Source organism: Triturus cristatus, chromosome 1_2 (assembly GCF_964204655.1).
Source record: "Triturus cristatus chromosome 1_2, aTriCri1.1, whole genome shotgun sequence".
In the NCBI taxonomy this organism is placed as follows: domain Eukaryota; kingdom Metazoa; phylum Chordata; class Amphibia; order Caudata; family Salamandridae; genus Triturus; species Triturus cristatus.
Window position 1 is genome coordinate 783,255,451 of NC_140580.1, and position 12,370 is coordinate 783,267,820.

The window sequence follows — 12,370 nt, forward strand, 5'->3', positions numbered from 1 at the left end:
CTGGAATTAATGTGAAAGGACATCATAAAAACTTACATTTTGAATTTATAATTGTGGGAACTGAATTAGATTATAAAACCAGGATTTTCAAGGAAGAAGACATGTTGGAGTATGTTATTTGGAATAAAATTATTATTGTGGCGTACTGTGTAGGATTTGTTATGCAGCTGAAGATATGCCCAAACACTGAGCGCAGTGCTGAAGGAGGCGGCTGGCCGAACGGGGTGTGCAGTACTAAAGCTGGCCATCGGCCGAAAGTGGTGCACCATACTGTAGGAGGCAGTGGTTAAAGACGGTAACAGGTTTTGTATTCTTTAAGGGGTGACGCAGCAGAGAAATAAGTGAGTTAGACCATTTTGCTACCTGGCAGTCTCAGTGCTCTGCTGGGGTCATCTTGCATTTTTCTTTCCTCCTTTTCAAGCAGAGGTGGAAGTGGCATGAACGAGGAGTAGAAACCAAGCTTAAAAAAAAAAAAAAGAAGGGAAGCAGAAATAAGACTTACTGTTGTTCAAGCACATCATTTTGATGCCATATTACTGGAAGGTGGAGGTGCAGATCATTATCAGTGATTTGCATGCTCAAAGTGGACATATAGTCCTCTTCTGGTGAGCAGTGGTGGTACAAATTAAAGCCAATGTGTCATATTAGATTCAGATTGATACAGATTAAAGTCAGCCTTTTGCACACTAATCTTAGCAATTTGCACGCTCAAAGTGAATTTACAATTTCTTTCTAGTTAACAGTGGCGGTGCAGATCAGCAACCTGCACACTAAGTTCAGTGATTTGCACATTTGCAGTGGTCACATAATTTTCTTCCAGTGAATAGAAAGTTATATTTGCAAATTAAATTCAGCGATTTGCACGTAAAATTCAATGACTTATGTTTTTTTAAAGTATTCAATTAGTTGACTTCTTGTAATGGCTTATATTGATTGGATTTTGTGATTGGTATCATTGTTAAGCAAACTGCAGACTAGATTGGCTGTAATTAAGTGAATTTTACTTTTTGTGTTCGTATAGTAAGATGCTATTCACTTTTCGTAAATTTTCATTCTACATAGAACTAGTGTGTGTTTGAACTCAACAATATGCAGAGTGTTCCTCCACCAGCACCTTTTCTACAAAAACTTAGTGATCCACCATTGGAATGGAAATTGTGGTTCAGGTGCGTTAAGGGTTACTTGGGTGTAATTGATGCACAGAGATACCGACCAGAATGGAAGAAAAGTTTGATGTACTGTTATTTGGGTGTGGATGGGCAAAATGTTTTTGATCATTTGCCAGAGTATGTGCTTCCTGAAGGTGAAGTTATGGATGAGTTTATAGTAGTTGTGGCACAATTGGGCAAATATTTTGTAAAGTCTAGGAATGTACTGGTGCATAGACTCTAGTGTTTATATTAGTGAGGAGGACTTGAAAAATGAAGATGGCAAGGACGGAGATTTGAGAAATGTTATGTTTTATGTTGAATCTGGTTGGTCGAAAGAGAAGAATATTTTACCTAGTTTACAAATGTTTTGGAAGGCATTGGACAAATTGTCTATCAAAGAATACAAATTGGTGCATGGAGATAAATTACTTCCTCCAGAGTCTTTTAGATAACAAATCATTGAAACTGCTCATTCTCCACACTTGGGCTCAACTATTACTAAGAGAAAAATAAGAAGTGACTTTTGGTAGCCACGTATGGATGCTTAGATTGATGACTACGTGAAAAGTTGTGTTAACCGTACTAGGAATGATAAATTATTTGTCCCAGTAAGTAATGTGGAGCTAGTTACACCTGGTCCAGAAAGAGCTTGGCAGAAAATTGGGTTAGATTTTTGGGATCCTTACCATATTTTACCTGCACAGATGAGATATTTAATTGTTGTAATTGGTGATCTGTCTTTGTCAGTTGGGGTTGAACCTGTGATGTTGCCTACAAGCAGAAGTGTGATTGCTTGTTTTAAGAAATTGTTTATGCGTGAAGGTTTTCCTGATGAAATTCTAACTGATAATGGTATTCAGTTTACTTCATCAGAAATGCAAGTGTTCTTAAAGAAACGTGGTATTTAACATACTAGAACTTCTTTGCATCATCCACAAAGTAATGATAAAGTGGAGCGTTTTACTAAAGTGTTAGTTGATTGTGTTAAATCAGCGTTTTGAACTAACGTGTGGAAAGAGCTATAAAAGATTTGGTCTGGTCATATCCTACTACACCTCATGATACCACAGGTAAAACGCCATTTGAGATTATGAGAGGTAGAATGGCCTCCACATATTGGTGCCCATTTTGGATGGTCAAATAGTTTTTAGAGGTAAGTAATACATCTGAGTTGTGGAACACAGCTGAAAAGAGTTCTAAGGAAGTCAATGAAAGAACGCAAGAGTTGCATATTATTTCAAAGCCCTCAAGAGTGAAAGATGGTGATTGGATAAGAGTTAAAAATTCAATTCTGGTAAAGAATTTCGAAATTCAGAGAACCTGTTCAAGTGTGTGAAATTCATGGTAATTCAGTGAGATTATCAGATGGTTGCTGTTGGAATATTACACGTATTACTCTTGATCTCAGTATGAAAATTGGAATAGCAAGCAGATGAGTTTGAGAAGAAATTGTGAATCTAGAAGAGATGTGTGTACTAGTAAGACAAGTTTGCGCATGGAATTTAAACCTAGGAAATGAAAGGATATTGTTCTTTCATAATTTTTGTTAAGTTGGATATGAGGGGAAGAATGTCATTGTTGTTCTGTTTTAATATTTTACAATGTCTTATATGATCAATTTGCTCTTATAACTGCTTGTATTAAACATTTTTGTTTCAATATAAAAGAAGTTATCTTTTCTATTTTTTGTTTGCGTCGAGGGGATGATGTCATGATGTTTCCATTAGGTTGTGGTTGGCCCCTGCTGTAACTTGTCTGTACTTATTCCCACTGAATACATTATCCTTTTGCATCACTTCATGGTGGACCTCCATCACTTTAGCATTCTTACAGGACTGAACTGTGTAGGACTATATACCATTACTAGGAAATTAAGCAACAAATACTAACCCAAAGGGAAGTTGCTGCACATTTTCGGTCAACACTGTAGCCATTATAAAAATCAATACCAAAACATTAGATGAAGATTAATATGATAATGATGTGATGCACATCTTGGGTTGCAAACAAATTACAAATACTCGTGAAGTGCTCCACATAGTGCATAGTCATAGGCCATGGACTGCACATAGCATTGCAATGTTCAAACGCAACATGAATCCTTTGGCAATAGGCCATACTACCTGCATTCATGTGGAATACACAGGACCGTCCTGCAGCAATGTGCAGTGTGTACTACTCGGGTAAATGAAACGGGACAAGCAGAATTCAGCTACAATCTGTATCTTCAAAGGCTTCAGTACCACACTTTCTGCCCTTGCATAACCATCACATCGGGAGGTTTTGCAATCTTATGTTTAAGTCTAGTTCCCCTATAGCAATGGCTAATTCCCCAGACATTTCTTTGTGGGACATACATGCATGCACTCCTTTCGAAGGTGTTTCTCCTGTGGTGATAATCCTGCCTGATTTATTGTCCTTTTCCCCTTCTTTCCATAACGTGTGTCCCTTTCTTTTTCTATGCTGCTCTTCTGTGTTACAAACAGGAGCCTCTTGTTGTTGCATATTGTTTGTTGGGTGTACTGCTACCCAGATATGATTCCATCTTCTGCCACCCGCCTTCTTTTCCTTTTTTTCTTTGTCTTTTTATGACAGTTGCCCTCCTTTCCCGTGCCCTCGTGCCCCCCATTGTGTTTTTTTCATGCCTGACCCTTGCTCGTGGCCCCAGTCTTCAAATTATATGTAGTTTATTATCTCTGTGTGTTGTAGGTGGCAAAATGCTTGTTGCAATGTATTACGCAGGAGGAAGTCCGTATACCATCCGGTCATATCATTCTGTCGTTAAGTGCCAAGTTATTGCCATTGTATGCTTAGAAATAATAAAATATGCGCAAGTGCAGCTGGCACTGGGTCAAAAGCTGCTGTCATATGTTTCCATATCATGTGGTCTGTTCCCACAGGGCAGGATTTAGATTTTGGCCATGTCCTGAAACCATTACCTGATCTGCAACCTCTGTATCTACAAGGCAAGGCATTTTGTAGCACTTCACGACCAATGCCCAAACCCAGAATGTTTGCGGAGCATGGCTAAATCTAGGACGAAAATCTGCTCTAATACACAAGTTATCATTCATTTAAGTGTCTAGAGCCTGCATTCTGGTGTTCCTGTATTTACAGCATCCACTTGCACAATACTCACCTCCTATAAACTCCAAGCAAACCTCCTAAACCACTTTTCATAACTCATGACTCATGTCATACTCAAAATACATATTTCTAGGGTTCTACAACATAGATTGGGGGGACCTCAGACATAAAGCCTTAATTGAATTTGAGAACATGAGAAAAATTGAGGAAAAAATAGAATATAGAGTTTAAGGTTTCAAACTTTTCTTCAAAATGTTTGCTTGTTCTGAGCTCTGTGGCTTAAAATGCATTTAGTTATATTACCATAACAGTTTACCATGGTATAGAAAAGACAACCTGCTGCTGTTGTCAGTTGTGTTTTTCCGTTTATGTCTTGAACAATTATCTTTTTTATTGAATTTTAGCAAAGTGTAATAAATCATAATAAAATTAACATCCATCGATTGTCTTGTAAAACTTACAATTTAAATGTACAGTGTTGCATTTATCGTCAAATGGAAAATAAATATTAACTATTAAAACTCCCCCAACCACTTTATCCGTAGGTCATCTACCAGACAGGACCTGAAACCGATATACATCTAACTTATTCTGAAAACAATCATGTGCAGAGAGTGGTATATAAAGGGAATATCATCACATTTAGTACAGTTTTTAAATGGATTCCATAAAGTCAATCAGTACATCATTGTCTTAGCTCTTTCCCAAGCATTACAAAACCATGTACCCTTCTGTTAGGGTAGGACCACTGTACCACTCCGGCCTAAGGCCAGGTGTCATTACGTCAGGTTTCAGCTAAATGGGTTAGCGCAGTACTTTATTTAACAGTTCGGCCACCTTACGCCAGCATTGTTTCACCTGTGGACAGTTGCACCACACCTATAAATTGTCCCCCATTGCACCACATCCTGTCTTGCACCTCCTGACTGACCCTAGAGTATATGTGAGAGGGAATGTCTGGCGATTCGATGGGCAATGGAGGCATTTAAATATTATCTATGATGTGACATTTTGAAGTTGTAACAACTATGGTTCAGTGACGTAGCGCTGAATAAGGATAACTAACAACCATTGAGGTTATGATTCTTAGCATGACAACAATGTTCATTCTCAATAAGACCTTATCATGGAAAGCTAATGAGAACAGCAGAATATTTTTCAAGGATGCATGAAGCTGCCTTGACCAAATGTCTGGACTCTACAGGGTGTCAAATGTGAGTAGGTGATGTGGAATAACCTCAAAACCAAGCTTCGGATGGAGAAGTGGTTGAGAGGGAGCCTCTATCATTGGGAGGGGAGGATAGGTGATCACTATGATTAAGAGAGAACACAAAGTTATAGCTAACAAAACAAAATAGTTGCCTTTATTTTTCACCAGAATACATGTAATCGAATGGAAAGAGCAACCACACTTGCATTGGAAGGGAGAACGAGTAAGTTTCAGGGAGCAGGATGTCTTGCTTTGTACTCCCAGATAATACAGAATACCACTCTCCCACACGGAGGCTCAAACACAACGAAGCAATAAACATAACACAACACCACCTGGAAAGGGATTTCACTTTATAAGATGAAGCACATCAAACACTGTTTTGAGAATAAGGCATGGGGTTTTATTTATGTGATGCTCTCTAACAGAAAGGATTTCCCAGATGTCAAATGAACAACATCCAAATGTGTGTGATTAACTTGGATGTGCACATAGACTCTCACACATGTCAATACTCAAAGCTACTGGAAACTTAAGGTGCACACACAGTCATGCATCACAATGACTGTTATAGCCACTGGAAACTGAATATGCACACAAACATTCCCCCATCACAATGGTAACAATCAAAGATCAAACGCTTCACCTGGTGCAAACTTCATCCTGACCCACTCCAAACTGGTGGATTCACAGCCAGGGTCCAGAGACTCAGCAACCAGATGCCTGCACTGACGGTGCGTCCACTCTTCGGGGTCAAACAATCCCAGTCTCTAAGTCAACAAGCCTCAGCTTTATAATCTCAAAACACAGTAGGAGGCTCCGAGAGACTTTCCCTTGTGCCAAGGAAACTTACTGGAGTTGGCCACTTTCAATGAAAGCATTCCAAGGCAAAGGATTTCTCACGTTCCTTCTGCATTTTCATGTGTCCCAGCCTTTATCTTAACGAAGCTTACGAAAGTCTCCGGCAATACATTTAACAATATCAAAGCAACCTTGAACGTGAATAACCTAAACAACTTGAGTAATCTGGGGGCCTGCCTGTGTGCGCAAGACAGACTCAGAATTTAAGATGACATGACGGCATGTCAAAACCAATAGTAAGAACTTCATAATACTTCCAAATGTACAACACGATGCACATTTGTGCACCACTACCTATAGCATCACATACTTAATCTCTCAATGTACAACATAATGCACATTTGAGCACCACTGCTCATAACATTGCACTTCAAGACCAAAAAGTACATTCCACATCTTTCTCTCTCTCTCATGCTTTCAAATGCACATCCCACATATTCTGTTCCTGGCAAGGCTATTCTGCGCTGTGATAGCTCACACTTTAAAACTGCAAAGAGATTACACAAAATAAATCTTCAAGGAAAAAGGCATATGCAGGACGTACATTCAGGCTAGGGTAAAGTAAAACACCAAAAGTCAATTAAAGTAATTGTAGTCAAAGGTCATCACGTGGTTTCAAAATATAGGAGTGCCTATAGCACTACACAGGAATAGTTTCTGTTGCAGTGAAAAGTAGGAATGTTGAGAGAGTCATGGAATGTTGGTGAGGAGAAGGGGGCAGGGACTAAAGTTTTATAGGGGGGGGAATCTCATGGGAGAAGGACCAATATTCAAAGGGGAAAGGGATGGGGGCAGGAATTTGCTTGACAGTTCCTCCACCAATAAGAATGGAAGAGGAGGGACAGAGAAAGAGAGTGTGTGCCTGGGCTACAGGATTCAGGTTTCTGTCAGTAGAGATTGACACTGGCTATGCAGCAACATCCTTCCTTACAATAGGTCCTTCTTCTGTACACGTAGAAGGCACTAAAGCCTGCCAGGAATTAGAGAAGTACTGGGAGTGAGAAGCCAGGAGGAGGAGGAGCCCTGCCAAATCTTTCACACTGTAATACAGTTGCTGAATTTTTTTTATCCTCCTTCAAGTCGAAGCTGCAGAAAAAACTGTCTGTAGGTCTTCTCATCAAACCCCACGTGCTTTAGAATGGTCTTTTTGATCTCATCATGTAGAGTTGTTCCATCTGGATTAGCCAAGGTATAGGCCGCCTGCAACTCGCCAGTCATAAACGGAGCAATATAAGGACTCCCATCTCTCCACAGGCCAAGCTGCGTTTTGGGCCACTTGCTCAAAAACTGTCAAAGAATCACTGGAATCCTCCCCACAAATGTACTTATGCAGTACCGTTGAAGGTACATTGTAATGCACCTGGGATGGGGCAATATCTGTTAATTGGGTCATGGCTGCTTGGCTCTTCTGAGCTTCTACTTGTCACTCTGCCCGAGCTTGTAATACCGGTTACAAATTTCAAAAATCTTCCCAAGAAGATGGGGATGAGAAACTGGCTACGCTGCAACAACGTTCCATTCCATAGGTCCTTCTTATTTCCAGATAGAAGATGCTAGAGCCAGCCAGAAATGAGAGAATTACAGGGAGTGAGAAGTCAGGAAGAGGAGCCTAATTCCTGTGTGCTGAGGGGTCGAGGAATGTCAAACAAGCACAGAATACAAGTTAATCCAGAGGATCCCCACGTTCTGAGTATGAGAGTTATGAACGGGGACTCATAAGTAAGGCTACAGTGACAAATCAGTGTGAAGACATTAATAAACCTTTATGTCATAATACACAGCCTGTCTTTGGAGCGGTCACTGGCCAGTCAACACTGGCCTAAATGTTTTTCATTTTCTTCACATTGTATACAATGTCTCCCTCCTTATGCATTGATGTCTCCACAGGCACTACCCTGTTTGTCAGAAAGCACTGTTTTTCGTGTCCAGTGCCTTAAATAAACACTGGACCAGATTTCAAATTGAGAATGCCTCCGGCCTCGCACAACGGTCTCAACATTATCCGGCACCCAGCTCCCCCCAGTCTGCTGCTCCTGACCAGAGCAAGGGGCCTTCTTCAGATGTCTTCAAGTGTTCCCTTGCATGTCACAGCACTCTTGCCAGTGCAAGAAGAGAGGGGACCCCCGCCACAGAGATTCCAGCAAGTCTAGGGCGCACATATTGGCCCCAATTATGGTCCGTCTGCCCACCATTTTAAGTTGCTGCTCTTCCAATAAGGACCTAGCAACGCCCAGCGACCCCATTACACCAACTGAAGTGCAACTCAAGAGGGGGGGCAGTTTTGTTACAAGGGACGTTAATAAAAGCACACTGGAGAACAAATGTGATTTAGCAATATGTACAATGTATGAAGTGAATACGTTTTATGTATCGCGATGATGTCTCGAAAACCTAATAAAATCTGGTTGTAAAAAATAAAAAAAAGTTGCTGCTCTTCCACTGGCCCATCACGCACTCAGTTTCGCATTTCTCCTTCTTCAGCTTTACCAGGCTCACAAAGGCCAGATATAGCGTCTCCCTTACGGAGACTCCACAGTGCCATCCTCTGGGGCAGGTTTAGGATCACGATGTGGATGAAATCCATAGATTTTCCTTTTGCAAACCAGGACCAGGCAGGCTTTCCGTCTTCTTGTCATCATTGCCACACCCTAACAGTTAACTTCTTAGCTTATGTATATCCAAAGATAAATTATTGAGATACATTAGTTTGTATCTAAATATTTCTTCAGTATTTGAGTAATTTACATAATTTGACCTAATGTTTATCCTTGTAATGAGGTTAAACAAACATGACTCTGGTTTTCATACTCACTTTTTCTATTCAATATTGTATTCCTCTTTTTTCATTCGATGTTGCTTTTGTTCGCACTGGCATGTGCTAAAGCTACTTAATGGAGTGCAATAGACTTAGCCCCAGTCAGGGGCGTTACCTATAACACAGTATAAGTGTTCGACTGACCTTTGTGCAAATAAAGGTTAGCCACTATTCCAATCTAAAAAAAAAAATCTAAACATTCAAGAAATAGCGATTTTTATTGGACTTGCTCCATATTTTTTCATTTGGTCAAAACAATCGTCTTGAGGCTAGAGTTAATAGGATAGGCAGTCGAAAAAATAACTCATGCTACCGTAAAGCACATGAACTTGAATCTCTGTCATTTTTTAAATTCTGTTTTGTACTTGCAACATCATTCCTTAAATACATTTGTGTTATTCTGTCTTACCTTAAAAACAGTTCTGTGTTATGCTGTCTTCTGTTGTATCCTGGTGTATCGTCATAATACTTTATTTCCGTCGTCAGACCATAAAAGTGCTATATACTTTAAATGCACTATTTTACATTATTGCCTAAAAGATATCAAATAATGATTTAAATCACGTAGCCCTTGTGCAAAGTTGGGTTGAAAAATAATATCAAATTAAGAACTGTTTAAAATAGCCTTCCGGATGTGCACATGGAGAAATTACGCAAAAAACACCAATGTCTCAACAACCTAGGCAGTAGAGTCCGCTTTGCTATATAATCTTCCTATATGTATGCATTAAGTCCCAACTTGGGTCAGGATAGGCTTAGTAAGAATAATACTTTCAACACCGGTTACTGAGGTAGAATATGGAAGTCTTTGTGCATTCCTCCTAATACCCCACATGTGGCCAAATATTTTACGAATGAGCAGGCAAGAAATGAACTATCATCAGATTTAAGAATACGCAGAGCCGCACCGTGCTCACTAGTTCCCAGCTGCTTACAAATGGCGTAAGCCACCTGCCTCTTAGGCGGGCGCACGCTTGACACGCGAAGAGGACATGTGCAGTTGATTTATGGGGAGCAGGGCAACTAGAGCAACACTTTGAGTGTGTTTGATTGCTAGACGAAGAGCTTGTGAAGGAGTTCGTGGGGAGTGTGCCAAATCTGAACTTGATATATAGTTTCTTAAAGTTGGTGACTGGATTAGATCAAGGTAGCCTTCCATGGATCTAGTCATTTCAAAATCCTGATGTTCCTGATTTCTTACTGAGCTTCCCAGTACAGGGCTTTCACTTGTTTTTTTACTGGCCCGGACTTCGGGGGGGGGGGGTGGGGGAAGAAATCAGCAAAGTCTCACTGCCCCCTGACCCAATATTTTGAAGTAAGCAATTGGTGTTTTTTATCCAGCCTTTTTTGTTCAGTACATCCAGGGAGCTAGCTTCCTCGAGTGCAACGGCATAGGAACACAATTAAGGAGTCGCACTTATTCTCTGCCAAAAGAGCAATGGGCGTAGTTTTGTAAAAATAGGCTATGGATTTGCAGTCCATGTCCATCTCAAGGCGATGAAGTGGTGTGCTTGGAGGGAGAGACACTAAGCTTCTTAAGAACTTGTTCTCAGACGTGGGTAAATCATCCAGTCTTTCAAAGCCCCACAATCTGGCCACATATGGGGCACAGCTCACCACCTTGCAATTATAAATCTCAAGGGTGGGTGCAACAGTTTCAGTATATGAGCAACAGTGTTCTTTCTTTAAGGTCCCAACTATGTGTAGTTTTTACTTTAGATTTTCTTTAGGTGTGGCTTCCAGGACATGTATTCAGATAGCTTGATACCCAGATATTCGAAACTACCTACCCTCTCCAGCTCAACATCGCCTAGTGTTGGTCGCCCTTTGTATGATTTGTGGGGATTTAGCATCATTTACTTCTTTTTTGTTGTGTTAATCTTTAGGCCTCTCATGTCGCAGAAAGCTTTCAATTGATTTAAGAGCATCTGGAGGCCCCCAGGTGTTTTTGATACCAAAAGGGTGTCGTCTGCAAATAGAAGCGTTACAATTTTCTCCCGCTCTAACGTTGGTGATCTGATGGAATCCAAAATGCACACTTGGCGAACGCCCATATTGATATTAATGGCGTCAGTGACTTGGCCTTGGTCGTTCCATCGCACTTTGGCATGGTTGTCCTTGTGAAGTCAGATGATTAGTGCTATAATTTCCATTGGCATCCCAATGTCTTTTAGTACTTGCCAAAGGATATTTCGAGGGACAAGATCGAATGCTGTCTTCAGGTCAATGAGGCTCCCCTTGCCGATCGTCACTACCTTCCAGTATAGAAGGAGGAACTGGAAGAACTGATCTATTATTCTGGTCTCCAGATGAAACCTTGCTTGATAGGGGGACAATATGTTGTTATCAGATGTCCATTCCTGGAGCGTCGCCTGACGAGTGCGACAAAATACCTTCTGCATGAAATTAATCCGGCTTATCGGCCTATAGTTGCTTGGGAGGTTCCTTTCTTAAAGATGGAAATTACATCCTCTCCCTTCCATGAATCAGGGATTGGGGTTGTCCCTGCAATGGCTTTAGAAAGTGGCAATTTATATTTGGACTATTGTCATTGTTATGTCGGAATAGATCACCTGGAATTCCATCTGGGCCTGGAACTTTTGAAGGAATAATTGACTCTATTTAGGTCAAGATTTCACTCTTAGTAAAGAGGTCTGCAGTTTTAAATACGCATAGGTCAGGGGGTGATACCTGCATAGCAGAATGGTTAGATCTGGTGTATAGGGCATTGAAATGTTCCTGCCAGGCACTGACTGAGATGTTGTTAGCTGGCGGTGTTTTTCAGTCCAGGTCTCCCCTTGCAACTATGGTCCAATTTTTTGGGGAGTCTGTAAGGGAGCATGCTTCCCTGATTTGTCTCCATTTGACCTCGTCCCCCTCTCTCTTAGCTCTATTTAAAGCTGATTTGTATGACTTTCTTAGCACTCGCACAGCATCCGTCTTCTTTGCTTTAACTGTCATAGCAAGTCTGCACTCTAAGAGTCTGCGCTCACGTGAGAACCAACATTGCTGCTTTGCGTTCTCCAGTCTTCTCTTTGGGCAGTGCGAGTGTTCAACAAAGTGTAGAGGTCAACTGTTCAAAATAGTGGGCGTTCAAATCACTAATCGACCCCCTCTTTCCCGGGTCCTCTAGCTGAGCTTCAGGCTCTGGCAAGTGGGATATTAGATCCTGCTTGATGATCTCGAATTTACTTTTGTCCCTACAGATCCTGTGCCCCTTGAGGCGACGCTTGTTTTGAGTAGGAA

The 12,370-nt window shown here is 40.9% G+C and overlaps 1 protein-coding gene across 19 annotated transcripts in view; it reads left to right on the forward strand.

Moving 5' to 3' along the window:
- Nucleotides 1-12,370, forward strand: part of ANK3 (ankyrin 3) — a 1,906,984-nt gene that overhangs the window by 102,334 nt on the left and 1,792,280 nt on the right. The gene's annotated exons all lie outside the window — the stretch shown is intronic.